General features: G+C 38.9%; 1 protein-coding gene across 2 annotated transcripts in view; it reads left to right on the top strand.

Annotated features, from left to right (window-relative positions):
- The window catches only part of HHLA2 (HHLA2 member of B7 family), a 140,769-nt gene that overhangs the window by 69,340 nt on the left and 55,930 nt on the right, over positions 1–15,499 (top strand). The window contains exon 1 of one of the 2 annotated variants that reach the window (XM_054551561.2): positions 9,637–10,032. The exons of the other annotated variant lie outside the window; for it this stretch is intronic. The gene's annotated coding sequence lies outside the window, so the exon portion shown is untranslated. Of the gene's footprint in view, positions 1–9,636; positions 10,033–15,499 lie in introns of those variants that run through there. 2 annotated transcript variants of the gene reach the window in all.

Raw genomic sequence — 15,499 nt, 5'->3', positions numbered from 1 at the left:
TCCTGGGTAGAGCTGGCCGGAGGCTCCCAGAAGCCTCAGTTACGTTTCTCAGAAGATTCCCTTTGTTGTCTAAGCCAGTTCCAGGATGTTGCTCTTATTGCTTGTAACAGAAATTTAAATTCCCAAACACTTTATTTTAATAATGCTGTCATATTTATCTAAATGTTCTTTAATCTTGGAATTGAGAGTAATCAAAAATGACTAATGACATCAAATATTTACGTTTAGCTTCTAACACAGCTGAAATATTTCATAGCAGTACAATGAAATGAGAGAATTTCCTTTCTCTCATTTTCACCGGAATTTTCTCTTCCTTTCACTGAAAAGGAAAGAATTATACATGCACAATATCTCTTCTAATTTATGTCTTCTGATCTTGGAGTTAGTCTCCTTAAAATTTGAGTGTGAGGAGACCTAGGCCCTCCAAACCAATTTTCCCCATGGAATTTAGCGTTTTATTTTATATGCAAAACATTATATCCTAAGTGTGCTTTGTAGATTACATTTCTAATTCCTGTTCATTCTTGTGCTTTTAGTGTTGCATGCTCTTACATACTTCTGCAAGCTGTCTTTGAAAAGCTTTTTACCTCTTCTTTTTACTGTTCTTTTGTCTTCCCTGTGAATTCCAGAGACGTGACTGCAGAAATAGATGACTGAATACTAAGTATGTATAGGTTCTATTTTCCCACTTTTATTTACTTTTCCGAGGATTCCAAACACGTTTGTTGTTCTTGAGGCATTTGCTTTCTTCTAGAGCTATCTTCTTGCAGTCTTTTTTTATTAAGGTAACTCCAATTCAATTCTTACCCCTTAGTTCCTCCCCACCCCACCACAATTTTCCTCACCTGCCCCCAATTATTTCAATTGTCCTTGTCTCTTATATTCCTATTTTCTTCCTTAGGCTAATTTCAGAGACTACATTGTTTCTCTTTCCCTTTTGGAATTTGAGGGTGGCCCGTGGTAGTTTTAATCTGTTTGGCAAATTCTCGTAATCTTTTCTCATAAGGATCTTACTCCTTTCTCCCTCAACTCAAGCAGCCTCAAGGTCATCTTGCCTCCTCCTTTCTTCTTGGAACCAAGCAGCATACTTTACTTTTCACTTCTTCCTGCTTGCTACCTTAACTCCTCTATTGTTTCTCTTCTGCTTCTAAGTTGGTTTCATCCGAGTGACTCGCATTTACCAAGTATTGCCTACGAGCTCTGTAGTTTGTGTGCTGCCTGTATAATATAAAAGGTAATCCACATAACTGAGCTGAGGTATTGGGTTGGTATTCTCATTTTAGAAGAAAGTTGAGATATGCTACAGTTTAGGAAATAAGACAAGTAATCTAGATTTGACTTCTGTGTTGCTATTTATATTAGTCATCTAATTCATACAAGAATGTATACTTGTGAGTTACATAGATCTGATTTTTATAGTAGGGAAATGAATATTAACATGAAGATTAAACAGTCTGACTTTAAAATGGTATATAAATGAGTTTGAAAGAGAAAATACCTGATTTCATTTTCTGTTCTGTTGTAGTAGGAGGGTTAGTCTTTCGATAACAGGTCTGAAATAGCATGATACCTGGAAACCGTGATTACTGGAACCTGTAAATATTTTACCATCCAGGGTTCAAGCTCCTACCCCTGATTCTCCTGACAGTACGCTGAGACAAACATTTTATTGACTAACATCTCTCTCAACATTTTCCCCTGCTAACTGCACTTTGATTGGTTCAAATTCCATGTGGGGATTCTTTGATTCTGACAATCCAAGACATTCAGTTCTCTTCAAGTCAAGTAATCGACTTTTTTGAATTCGTTTTCAGTTTCATTTTGTTTTCCCCAATTCAAGTTGGGAACACTTCGTTTTCCCGAATTCAAGTTGGGAACACTTCCTTGGTATTTCCTTGCTGTATGGACTTTAGCAAATGCTACTTTACTCTCCTTCCAGCTACTCAGGAGGCTGAGGCAGGAGAATCGCTTGAACCCGGGAGGCGGAGGTTACAGTGAGCCTTTTCCTAGTATTATTGTTGGAAGCCTAACTCACAGGAGAGATTATGCAATACAGTCCTGAAGTCAAGGGAGGAGACGTAGGAAGGGAGAGGAGAAAAGAAGTTCCTTGAGGGCATTTACTAGAAATGCCTCCTGGTGCTGCTTTTTCTGTTCTGGGCTAGCTGTCTCCTTGACAACAGCACACACTAATAGGAAATAAAAAAAATCCTGGACTTGGTATGCTCTGTTGTCTTTTGTGGAGAAGTCAGAGCATCTTCTTTTTCTTCTCCACCCATGCCCCACCTCTCTGTTGCTTGTTTAGGCAAAAAAGTAAAATATTTCTTCCCCTTATTTGGCATTCAACTGCTTAATTCAGTTATGTCTTGGTTCTGAGTATTCTGTATCAACTTTTCCTGGAATGTGGAAAGTTTAGATCAACAGATTCAATTCTGTCTTCATTTTAGAAAAGTTTTCTTATATTTTATTGTATCAACTCCTTGATTTGATGAGTTCTTGACTTCAGGGGCCAATATCAATTATCCTAATACTGTGTCATTTATGTGCTATAATGTAACCTCATCTAATTGCATTCAATTTATGTTCTATAGCTCAGCCTCATCTAGTGCATTCATCTCTTTCATCTGAATTCATGAAGATATCACAAATCTTCCTCTACTTTGGCTTTCAGTGATATCACTTCTGTACTTTGCTAGCTCTACATTCTTATTATTATCTCTAGAAATTTTAGTCCATATTTTGTTTCCTCATATCTACAATCCTCTTCTCATCCTATCATTTTGTTTAGCTTGTTTTTGAGTACTTGTTTTGTTGTGTACATATTCTGGGCATTAATTTCTAATATAAAACAAATAATTATTTTGTATATTTTTTTCTAGATGGTATAGACCTAATATAAGTGAAGGTTTCCTTTCTGTTCTTTGAACTGTTTTATTCCAGGTTGGGCTTTATTTTTTGGTCATTTGCATGCCATTCCTGTACCCCACCTCTTTTGGATTATAGTGTATATTATGTAGCATGTCAGTTTTTTATTTTGCCCAGTTAGTGGCCAGGTAATTAAATCAGTTCTGACATAGTAGGTACGAGATGGGCTCTTGATTTTTTTTTCTCATTTTGTCTGAGACCTATAATCCATTATTGCAACCACCATCGCCACTACCTCACAGCAGGTAACTCTGGTGGTTGGGTATTTTGTATTCTCTCATTTGCTTAGGCTGAGTTATTGGCAGGGGTGGAAATAAATTTTTTGTTAGATAATTGAATTGACTCATTTTTGGACCTACTGAATATCACATTCCCATGTTTATAGCATTTAGTTGGGGGTGTGTATACGCGTGTGTAGTGTTCTAAAGGGGAATGCACTGGTGTTTTGAGTGGCTTCTCCCTGTTCAATGTATCATTGTATAAGCTGTGCTCCCATTGTCATGTCAATGCCATTGTTTATGTTCCCATTTGTTTCCTACTACTTCCCAGCCAAGAAAGAAAGAGGAAAGATTTCTCTCCAAATGTAGGCATTGTGTTACTTTCCTCGGGATCCTTTAACAAACTACCACAAATATGGTGGCTTAAATTAAGAAAAACATATCCTCTCAGTTGAAGGCTAGAAGTCCAAAATCAAGGTGTTGGCAGGCCCACACTTCTGAAGATTCTAGGGGAGAATCCTTCCTTGCTCTGCCAACTTCTGGCGACTCCTGGTGTTCCTTGCCTTGTGTCAATATAATTTCAGTCTCTGCCACCGTCTGTGTCTCCTTTCATACCTCTCATAGGACTTAGGACACAGCCTAATCCAGTATGATTTCATCTCAATCTTTACCTTAATTACATCTACAAAGACCTATTTTCAAATAAGCTCCCATTCTGAGGTTCTAGGTGGATATGAAATTCTGAAGAACAACTAGTCAATCCACTACAAATATATTAGAAAGAGCTTTCAGGGCTTCAGCAACACACCACAAATCTACTGTGTCTGAGAGTGAGCTTCACCTCCATACTAATGGTCTGTTCTGCAGACCCCTAATCTCTCTAAATCTGGTAAGTTGCTCCTTCAGCCCAGGATGATAGGGTACTTGTCCATGTTGCTAGTCTTGGGGGTACGGCATCATTCTTGTTAGTTTCACTTAACCCTGCCTACAGCTGTATAAATAGTCACATTAGTAAACTATTGATGATTACCACAATACGTTGTCATATTTGCTGCCTGAGTAGGATTACTGGTTGATTTTGCATCCTTGCCTTATAATTGATTTTTACAGGGACTATTTCTAATGTTTCCCCATTGAAGATTCTGTCTGTTTTTATAGGGTTTTCAGACATATTCTTTGTCACATTAAAGCCTTTTACTCATCAATGAGGAATTTGCAATTACTTTGTACATTATCTATTTTTTTCTGCATGTATTCAGATGATTGGTTTTTCAACTGTAATCTGCTGAATATGCTTTTAGCCTGGGTTTTCTAGAAAACAGAACCTGAAGCAAGGATTAAAATGCTGATGCTTTATTTGGGAGGTAAAAACTCAGGGCTGTGAGAGAGAAGGAAAGCAGAAGCAAGACAAGGGAAGATGGGCAGCTTTGTAAAGGGACAGATTACCATGCTGGCTACTGCTTCACGAGTAGTCAGAAAGAGACCCAGCATTCTCTTGGTCGTAGCATTCATCAGTGTGAAGGACTTTTCTGAATGGGAATGTAGAAATCTGTGCCTCAAAGTCCTCCACGGGAGGAAAGAAGATGGGGGGATTCATCTGCCGAGATCTAGTCGTTCCTGTTGGTTAAAATTTACCTCACAGGAAATAAACAGTTCCATATATCCCAATGTCATCATCTAGTCCCTTTAATAGCAGCTCAGGGTGCTGAGTCCCATGCTCTGCTGTATAGAGTTCCATTCCATTCCAGAAGTATCAGGAGGGACCAGCCACTCCAGGTACGTGCCTGGTTGGCTCAGCTCTGGGTGGTGGCCAAGGAGGAAGGCTTGGCACTCTCGGGGCAAATGACTCAACAGAGCCTCACAGTGACAGTTAAGGTCAGTGACACATTTGAGCCAAGGGAATCTGAGGTACACAAGACTTCGGTCTGATACATGTGATAAATCACATTTATAAATTTTCTAATGCTAAATCTTCTTTGGATTCCTGGAGAAAACCCAACTTGGTCACTGTGGCAGTCATGAAAATGTGGGCTCACATCTCCCGCTGTGGGGAGTGTGGGCGATTGCAGCCCCAGGTGCCGCTGTCTTGATCATCACCACCTTTGTGTCATGGCCATGACTGATCTCAGCTGATGCTCCACTGATTATTCATTCCCTCAGTGACTGAGCACAGTGGCAAGGCTAACAAGGGACTCCTCTAATGGATGACTTTGGTGCAAGGGTTCCCCAGTCATCTGACAAAACTTTCTTAGAACTGCTGCAAGCCTGACGTTCCTTTCACTCCATTTCTGCCCTTCCTCTCTCCTTTAACATCACAGTTGGAAAGTTCTCCTGACTTCTGCTTTCCCCCTTTATCCTTCACAGGAATTTTCCTCACTAACATCCCTTGAGCATCGTGTCCCATCTCGGTGTCTGCTTCCTGTAGAACGTGATTAGCACAGTCATAATACATTATCTGTTTTAATATTGTTAGATTTGGTTTACAACATTTTGTCCAGATTTTCATATCTCTTTTCCTGAGTGAAATAGATTATCTTCTGTCCTCATACAGTCTTTGCCTGGGTTTAAATAATGCTCTCCTTGAAGTTTGGTAGAATTTGTCTGGAAAGCCATCTGGGCCTGCTCGAGCTCTCCCTCTCTCTCCCTCTGTGCGTGTGTGTGAAGGTTTTAAACTGCTATCCAATTTCTTTAATAATTATAGGACTCTTTAAGATTTCTATTTTGTGTGTAAGTCAGTTAAGGAAAGATTCTCAGAAAACCGTTTTTAAATCCACTGGCAGAATGTTGCTGATACTATTATCTTTTCACATCTCTGCTTTATCTGTAGCTATGCCAACTTTTTCAACATACTACATTTTCTCACTTAATTTTGCCAGAAGTTTGTCTATTGCCAATTTGTAGTCTTGTTAATCAATTTTTGACTTTAACCTTTTCCATTGTATTTTTTTTTTCTATTTTATTTCCACGATTATATTTTCCTGCTACTTTTTTGAATTTTTCTTTTTTTGAGACAGAGTCTCACTCTGTCACACAGGCTGGAGTGCAATGGCACGATCTCGGCTCACTGTAACCTCCACCTCCCAGGTTCAAGCAATTCTCCTGCCTCAGCCTCCCAAGTATCTGGGATTACAGGCATCCGCCACCATGCCTGGCTAACTTTTGTGTTTTTAGTAAAGACAGGGTTTCACCACGTTGGCCAGGCTGGTCTTGAACTCCTGACCTCAGGTGACCTCAGGTGAGCCACTGTGCCCAGCCCTTTTTAAAAAAATTTTTCTAACTTAGATTTTATACTCATTTAATATCTGCTTACCTTTATTTCTTTTTAATACAAATGTTTGACTAAATTCTCCTTAAAACTGCTTTTATTGTATTCTACCTCTTTGTATATGTTGTGCTTTTTCATTTGGTTCTGAGTAATAACCATTTTTATTTTAGAATAATTTTAGAGTTACAGAAAAGTTGTGAAGATATTATAAGAGTTCTTGTTGGCCAGGCGTGGTGGCTCACGCCTGTAATCCCAGTAATTTGGGAGGCCGAGATGGGTGGATCATGAGGTCAGGAGTTCGAGACCAGCCTGGCCAACATGGTGAAACCCCATCTCTACTAAAAATACAAAAATTAGCCGGGCATGGTGGCAGGCGCCTGTAATCCCAGCTACTCGGGAGGCTGAGGCAGGAGAATCACTTGAAACCAGAAGGCAGAGGTTGCAGTCCGCCAAGATCACGCCACTGCACTTCAGTCTGGGCAATAAGAGTGAAACTCTGTCTCAGAAAAAAAAGAGTTCTTGTTAACTTTTCCCAGCTTCCCCTATGTTAACATCTTATATACATGGTTCATTTGTCAAAACTTAAGAAATTATCATAGTACAATACTACTAACTAAACTACAGATTCTATTTGAAGGTCACCAGTTTTTCCAGTAACTTCCTTTTTCTATTTCAGGATCCAATCCAGAGTACCACAATGCATTTAGTAGTTAGGTCTTTTTTTTTATTTTCAATTTTAATTTTTATGGGTACATAACAGGTATATATATGTATGAGATACATGAAATGCTTTAATACATGCATGCAGTGTAAAATAAGGACATCATGGAGAATGGGGTATCCATCCTATTAAGCATTTGTCCTTTGAATTACAAATAATTCAATTACACTCTTAAAATTATTTTAAAATTTACAATTATGTTATTGATTATAGTCACTCTGTTGTGCTATCACATAATAGGTCTTATTCATTCTTTCTAACTATTTTTTGTACCCATTAACCATCCCCACCTTCCCCGCAACCACCACTACCCTTCCTAGCCTCTGGTAACAAACCTACTCTCTAGGCCCATGAGTTTAATGGTTTTGATTTTTAGATCCTACAAATGAGTGAGAACATGTGATGTTTGTCTTTCTGTGCCCGGCTTATTTCACTTAACGTAATAATCTCCAGCTCCATCCATGTCATTGCAACTAATCGAATCTCATTCTTTTTTATGGCTGAATAGTACTCCATTGTGTATATGTACCACAATTTCTTTTATCCATTTATCTGTTGATGGACATTTACATTGCTTCCAAATCTTAGCTATTATAAACAGTGCTGTAACAAACATAGGAGTGCAAATATCTCTTTGATATACTGATTTCTTTTCTCTTGGGTATATACCCAGCAGTGAGATTGCTGGATCATACAGTAGTTCAATTTTTAGTTTTTTTAGGAACCTCCAAACTTTTCTTCATACTGTTGTACTAATTTAGATTCCCACCAACAAGGTATGAGGGTTCCCTTTTCTCCACATCCTTACCAGCATTTGTTATTGCCTGTCTTTTTAGAAGGCATTTTAGAAGCCATTTTTTAGAAGCCATTTTAATGGGGGTGAGATGATATCTCATTATAGTTTTGATTTGCATTTCTCTGATCAGTGATGTTGAGCACCTTTTCATATGCCTGTTTGCCATTTGTACATCTTCTGAGATATGTATATTCAAATCTTTTGCCCATTTTTTAAAATTGGATTATTAGATTTTTTCCTATAGAGTTGTTTGAGCTCCTTATATAGTCTGGTGATGAATCCTTTGTCAGAGGGGTAGTTTGCAAATATTTTCTCCCATTCTGTGGGTTGTCTCTTCACTTTGTTGATTGTTTCCTTTACTATGCAGAAGCTTTTTAACTTGATGTGATCCCATTTGTCCATTTTTGCTTTGGTTGCCTGGGCTTGTGGGGTATTGCTCAAGAAATTTTTCCCCAGACCAATGTCCTGAAGATTTTCCCCAGTGTTTCTTGTAACCGTTTCATGGTTTGAGGTCTTAGATTTAAGTCTTTAATCCACTTTTATTTGATTTTTGTATATGGCAAGAGGTAGGGTTCTAGTTTCAGTCTTCTGCATAAGGATATCCAGTTTTGCAAGCACCATATATTGAAGAGACTATCTTTTCCCCAGTTAATGTTCTTGGTAACTTTGTTGAAAATGAATTTACTGTACATGCGTAGATTTTTTTCTGGGTTCTCTATTCTGTTCCACTGGTCTATGTGTTTGTTTTTATGCAAGTACCACACTGTTTTGACTATTATAGCTCTGTAGCCTAATTTAAAATCAGGTAATGTGATTCCTCCAGTTTTGTTCTTCTTGCTTAGGATGGCTTTGGTAGCAGTTAGGTCTTCTTAGTCTTCTCCAAACTGCAAGTTTCTCCTTTTTTGTTTTTTTGTGACCTTGACAGTTTTGAGGTATAATGCTCAGGTAATTTGTATACTATCTTCAATTTGGCTTTGTCTTATGTTTTTCTCATTATTAGACTGGGGTGTGGGTTTTGTGGCAGAGTACTACACAGGTGTAGTGCCCTTATCATGTGTAGGGATACATAATAGCAGCATGACTTACTGATAATGTTAATCTCAATCACATGGTTAAAGTAATGTCTGTCAGAGTTTTCCATTATAAAATTACTATTTTTTCCCCCATGCTCTGGTTGTTGGAACTGAATGACTAAATCCAGCCCACACTCAAGTGGAGGGAAATTAAGCTACCCCACCTCTTGGAGGAGGGTAGTATGTTTATATATATTATTTGAAATTATTTGGTATGGAAAAAAGTTATGTATTCAACCATTTATGCACATTAGTGGATTATTTATATTACATGGATTTTTTATTCTTTGGGTTATAATCCAATATTATAATTTATTTTGCTGCTTAAAATTTCTAGCGTTGGACATTATGGGCTCTTTAAAGTTGATACCTGTGTCCTTTTGACATACCCCCCCCTACTTTTTAAAAATTAGCACTTTCTTTCTCCTCCTCATGACTCCCCAAATTTGTATTCTTATACCGCTTATATTTATCTAGATCAGAGAAAGTATATTTTTCCAGAGAGAAATTAGGCTAAATTAATAAAAGATGTCACGTTAGTCCCAGTTTTGATATTTATAGGAAAAATAAGTCTTACATGAATAAAAAGCAATTATGCATTTTACATATTACCTTCAGGGGAAAAATACCCAAAGAATTCAAAATTCATCAAAAATATCTGTTAATATATTTGTGTTATTTTCATCCATCATATTCTGTAGAGGTTAATGACATATTGTTCCCCTCTTATTGGAAAAAATCAGCTGGTTTAATTGTTAATTTTTTTGAAATTTCTTAGCAAGTCAGAGTAATTCATGTGCATTATCAAGAGAAATGTTCATAGTATAATGATCTGAATTCTGATTCTCACAAGTCATTAGTCACTGAAAATGAACTGCATCCCACATCCACATTGGCAGTGAGAATAAATTTGCTTGTTTGTTATGATTATGGATTTGATTTCTCATCTCAGCACATATAGAACTGGATGCCCTTGTAGTACAACTCAAGGCTGATTTGAAAGCTTGAGAGCATCGAGAATTGGATTTGGGGAAGAGGTGAGTATTTGCTTTACTATATTTTACTTTATGTGTATAAATTCCTTGAACAGAAAAATTTTAATACAACATTTAAAAGACATATTCAGTCATCATCTTTAGCACAAATGAAGTTTTGGCAAGTGTATGCAGATATTCCTACACAAAAATACTATTTCTTGCATAAGAAATAGTATTACCATTCACCAAAATGCACTATAAATCTGGTAGAGGGTTGTAACTTATAGACCTTCCATGTTGTTTTAAAGAAATATAGAATTAAGAACATTTACAGAAATCTGTTGTTTCTCACTTTACCAAGTGTAAATAGGGGTATGTGTCTGTATCTAGCATATGTACTTAGGAAATTGTTCTACTCATAACAAACCTATGGTCTTTTTTCAGCGGTGTAATTTGCAAGTAGTAGAGAACAACACCTGGGAAGCTTGTCTTTCTGTGTTTTCTAATAAGCCTGTAATCATTTTGTTAAGCCCCTTGGGATGGCCTTTGTCAAAATTGCCTCTTGAGTAATCCCAAGTACTCACGCAACTTTGCAAATAATAAAGACACATGTAAATATGCCAACTAAATTTGGACCTATGTTTAATGCTTATTTATGTTATTTAGTGCACAGTGAAATATTTAAAGTGATGGCTAACATTTTGAAAACATCAAGTAATATCAAACATTAAGTATTATTTACCCAGTTATAAGAAGGAGAAAATGGAAATTCAAGTGAGGGGAGCATCCTGGTAAATCAGTCTGTGCCAAAATTATGGATGAAATGGAGCTGCATTCTTGATACTACCTTCAAAAATCCTCCAACTTTTCTAGAGCCAAGCTCTAGAAAAAGCTTTTCCCTTTTTCTAGATTTAAGGTTGGGTATTGGGCACGAGAAAGGAGTGTAGCTTTCAAGGTTGGTCTTTTCCATAGTTGAGAACTAGAAACTGAGCTAGAGAAATCACACATGGTATATACACATTTGATTGCAGTAACTAGGCCCTGACATAGATTTGATTACTTCTATTTTAATCTCAAGAGATGTCTGTGTCCCCAAACTAGTCTACTCTACATAATAGCAGAGAAAATGGACAAAACACAGCTGTTTTTGTAAGTATATAACTCACTTGGTATGAACAGAATTGTGCAGATGTACTACAGCGGTGTGTCAGTGTCTGCTTATCAGTTCTTGTTCTCTTTTCTGCCCTTCCTCATGCTGCTATGTGCCACATTGCAAGAAACCACATTTCCCAGACTGCCTTTCCTTCTGGCTTCTGTGTATGTCCAGCCAATGGCAGGCACAAGCGGAAAACGGGAGGGCTGGAGGAGAGGGGAGGGAAGAAGCCACGTGCCCCCCATTCACCATTCTTACTTCCTGAGGTGTCCTGGCAGAGGCTGCCTCTCTTCTGCATCGTTGTAGTGGCTCTAAATCCCCCCAGATGGTCCTGACTCTCAACAGTACCTTCTTCTGTTGTCCCTCCAGCCTTATGGGTTATAGCAGCTTCTTGTTACTGCTAATTTCTGGATTGCCTCACTCACCCCTATTGCTTCCCAGCCATCACCCATGTGGCCAATTTTCTGTAAGATAATAAATTTCTTCTTTATCAAAAACCTGCGGTGTTTCTGCTCCCTGGCTGGACCTTGCAGACTACTAGCTATGTCAAGGGACAGGGAAAAGTATGAACAGTAGGGCCTGTTGATGTCCTGCCCAGATGCCCTTTTCTAGCCAGGTGCACCCAAACTCCAGCTGCTGTGAGTGCTGGCTGCTAATGACCTTTGTATGCACTCTTTTCCAGAGATTTACCTTTGCCCAGAGATGCCTGGGAAGCTATGATGTTTCCCCGGGGGTGGACCATGCCCAACGACAGGCTGATTTGAGGACAAGCTGGCCCTTTGCAGCAAGGGTGAGCAAGTCTGTGGTGCCACTCAGGTTTCAGTGCTCCTCATGCTATGAGATAGAGATCAGACCTCAGCCAAGCTCATTTTTTGCTTGGCTTCTTCCCTTTCTCTGTCCTACTTCCTTGATTCCTTACAATTTTCTCCTGAAAGCTCACCCTCAGTAATTCCACTGCATGATAATCACCATTTCTGGCTCTGCCTCAAGGGAACCTGAACTAAGTATATTTTACAGAGGGAATGGAGAAAATCTGTTTAATCTGGTGAGATGGTGAAATGGAGGTTGTGAACAGAGCTTCAATGTAGTGATGATGAAACTAAAAAAACACAACAGCTGAACATTCTTGAGGAACGAACACTTGTGGGAGGACTCAACGTGTCGAAATTAAGGAGAAAAGTGGTGCCTTGCCAAAATTAAGGTCTGGAGAGGCTAGTCTTCATGGCAAAAGGACGATACTGTACTTCTGACCAGTGTAATATGGCATTCCAAGAGTTTTCAAGAGTATCAATACCTGTGGGGTAGTTAGAAATGCAAGTCTGTTCTAAGACTAGAAATATACATTCTGTGAGATAATTATATAAAGACAGTTTTTCTCAGGCTTGAGTCATGCACAATTCTTTATTTTGGAAAAAGTCTGGTGTGGGTAGTCTTGTGGTACCCACGAGCAGGATTGTGATTCGGGGGAGTGAAACCAGCAATGAGGGAAGGTCAACACAGATGTGTTATTGATTGGATCCCAACCATTGGGAACTATGCTCAATCCTGGGGGATTTTCTGGAGAACATGAGTAAATATGTTTCAGAACCATTCAACAAGGGCAAGGAGTGGGAGCATTTATTCATCCTCTCCAGGGCCCCCACGGATATTACCTCCTCTGTTTCTGGGTTGTGTGTGCATGTGTTGTGGGGGTGCTGAGAGGATTCCTGTGGCACTCTCAATCTCTGCTTCAGAGCTCTTTGGGCAGTGGTGCAACACCAAGGCAAAATGCCACTGACTGCCCCTGTAGCTGCCTGGTTAAAACCTTCACAGAACCGACTGCTACAATGTGGCTGGAGTAAGAGGTGGACTAAGTAGGTTGAAGTCCTGCACAACAGGTGTCCTGTATGGACCCTACCTGTAGTTATATCCATGGGGTAGTGAAAAGACTGGATATGGAGTAAGGTCTGACTCTTTGCCACATAGACATTAACCTCTGTGACCTTGGGCAAGTCAGTCCTAACTTACTAGTGTGGAAATCGAAGCTAAGAGTATTCAGGAACTGAACTCCGAGCATACGTCTTTCAGGGTTATGATGACTTCATCAGACCCCTCCTTTTTGTCTCCAGACCCCAACTAAGTCCTTCTTAATTTAAAATGCACAATTTAATTATCTTTGGGGACTACGATAAATTCACAGAGGAGGTATCACTTTCTCTTCTGAGTTCCATCATTCCTAGCATTAACTCTAGTACACACCGTGATGTGGCATAATTGTATATACCTTTACTTCTGCTGTGTAGAGTTCAGATTGATTTTTTTTTTTATTTTTGTGCACACAAACACTAGCAAGCTGGCAATCTGTTGTACTAAGATTTGTGTCTATGAATACTTGATACAGAGAAAGAGGTCAAAGGAAAAAGAGATGGAGGAGATTGGGGGAACAACTGCAGCACTGCATTCCATATTCTTGTGAGCACTTACTCTTGTCAGCAGGAGCAAAGCAAATCCATGGCCCTATACTGTCTCTTAAAAAAAAAAACAAAACAAAAAAAACTTTTCCTACTCCTACATCCTTAGGCTGGCCTTTTTTTCCAGTTTGCGGATTCCTTCCCCTTTTGAATCTGTTCTTGAAATTATCGAAATTCATTGCTTCCCAATTTTTAAATAGGATAAGAATATTGTTGGGCAGTGAGGAAGGTTGGCAGGGATGCGGAGGGGTTTTCCTGACCCCAGATGCCTTGAGGCTGGGCCTGGCCACACCATGGCTCCTCTCTCTATGTCACCTGCAACCTCCCTGGTCAAAAGGAAAGCTGAGAAGATGGGAAGGTGAGGAGAGGGTGGTAGGATGTGAATGAATATTTGTGTACCTATTATAGAGCCAGACATTTTACTTCATCGGTTGATGTGAAGATGAAATATATTATTTTTATCCACTGCCACCTTGAACCTCCATTTCACAAGGAAGAAAACAGTTTAAAGATTATCATATTATGAGTCACCTCACTTGTAAATTTTGGGGCTATAAGTCACAGCCAAGCCTGACTCCAGAGCCCATGCTCTCACTGCTTCCTGCTGAAACACCCACTGGGTTGACCCCGAGGCTCAGGTGTCACCACTGTCAAAGAAGGCTGCCACTCTGAATTGGGATTTTTTTCCCCTACTTATCTGAATAGGAAGTTTGCTGTCCTACTAAGCAAGATATCAAGCTCTGGGCCAAAATTTATTTTCAGCTCTTCAGAAGAACAAACACCCTTATTTTCCCAGATGGGTGGGAAATGGTGCTTTTGTACCCACGTTAAGCATTTTATCAGAGGCTCTCACCCTGTGGAATTAAAGTCAAGGGGGCTCAGCAAGTGTGTGCCAGGGGTGCATCCTCTTGCCTCTCTGCCCTTAGAAGAGCCTTGAGTTCAGAGCTGAGCCCTGGATATTCCATAAAAGTGCTGTGCATTCTGATTGAGCCTTGCAGCTTTGGAGACAAGAACTTCAGCTATCAGAGAATCCTCAGATATGACCAAGATGAATCCTGTTCCATAGAATGGGAATTACAGTCTCTTATAGCTTAAATGTGTGTCCAGAGTCCCTGTCAGTGTACTTTCTCAGAGCAACTACCCTATCATTGCATGTGATATATGTCTTAAAGGAGTCATTAAGCCAATTAGGATATGTTGCCTTCTGTATATTTTGTGCTAAATCCTCTTTATTAGAAAATAATCAGAATTTGAAGCTTGATTGATGTTTGGCCCAGTTTTAAGTATTATTTACCAAACTAGAGATAGCTACTCTAATCCATTTAGAATGTTAAGAGCAGACCTATATAAGCCTCATGGGAGAATAGAGTCGTGATGCTTGTTCAAAATCTTTGGAAAGCACCCCAGCTGGCAGCTGGCTTCTCTTGGTATTTTAAAAGGGCATATAATAAGCATAAATAGAAGTATATGTGTTAGTTTTCTTATGGTTGGTTGGTTGTTTTTAAACTAGAATGCTATACCTTGCGTTTTCTTTTATCTTGATTTTTCAAACATCTACCTGGCCCTTAAAGCTACCTCCCTCACAAGCCTGATCTATTTGTGTGGTTTATATGTGCTGGATGTTTATTTGGGTAATCTAAGGTAGCAGAAGAGGAATATATTTAGTCATCTAACCTTTACAATAAGGAACATTTGAAATGTCAGCATTTTATTTCAGGAACAGGTGAGCTATTGCATTATAAGGCTTTTATTTATTTATTTACACCCTACATGTTTCTGAAATTTGAAACAGCTTAGAACAGCTTATGACAAACAGTAAAAAAAAAAAAATGAAAAAAAAAGATGAAAGAGGAAAGAGTAAATATTCCAGCCAGAAAAGTCAACACAGTTGCTGTGATAAAGTATAATCCTGTGTCTAAGATTC

The sequence above is a fragment of the Pongo abelii genome, chromosome 2 (assembly GCF_028885655.2).
Source record: "Pongo abelii isolate AG06213 chromosome 2, NHGRI_mPonAbe1-v2.0_pri, whole genome shotgun sequence".
Lineage (NCBI taxonomy): Eukaryota > Metazoa > Chordata > Mammalia > Primates > Hominidae > Pongo > Pongo abelii.
This window is presented reverse-complemented; position numbering and strand designations above follow the sequence as displayed.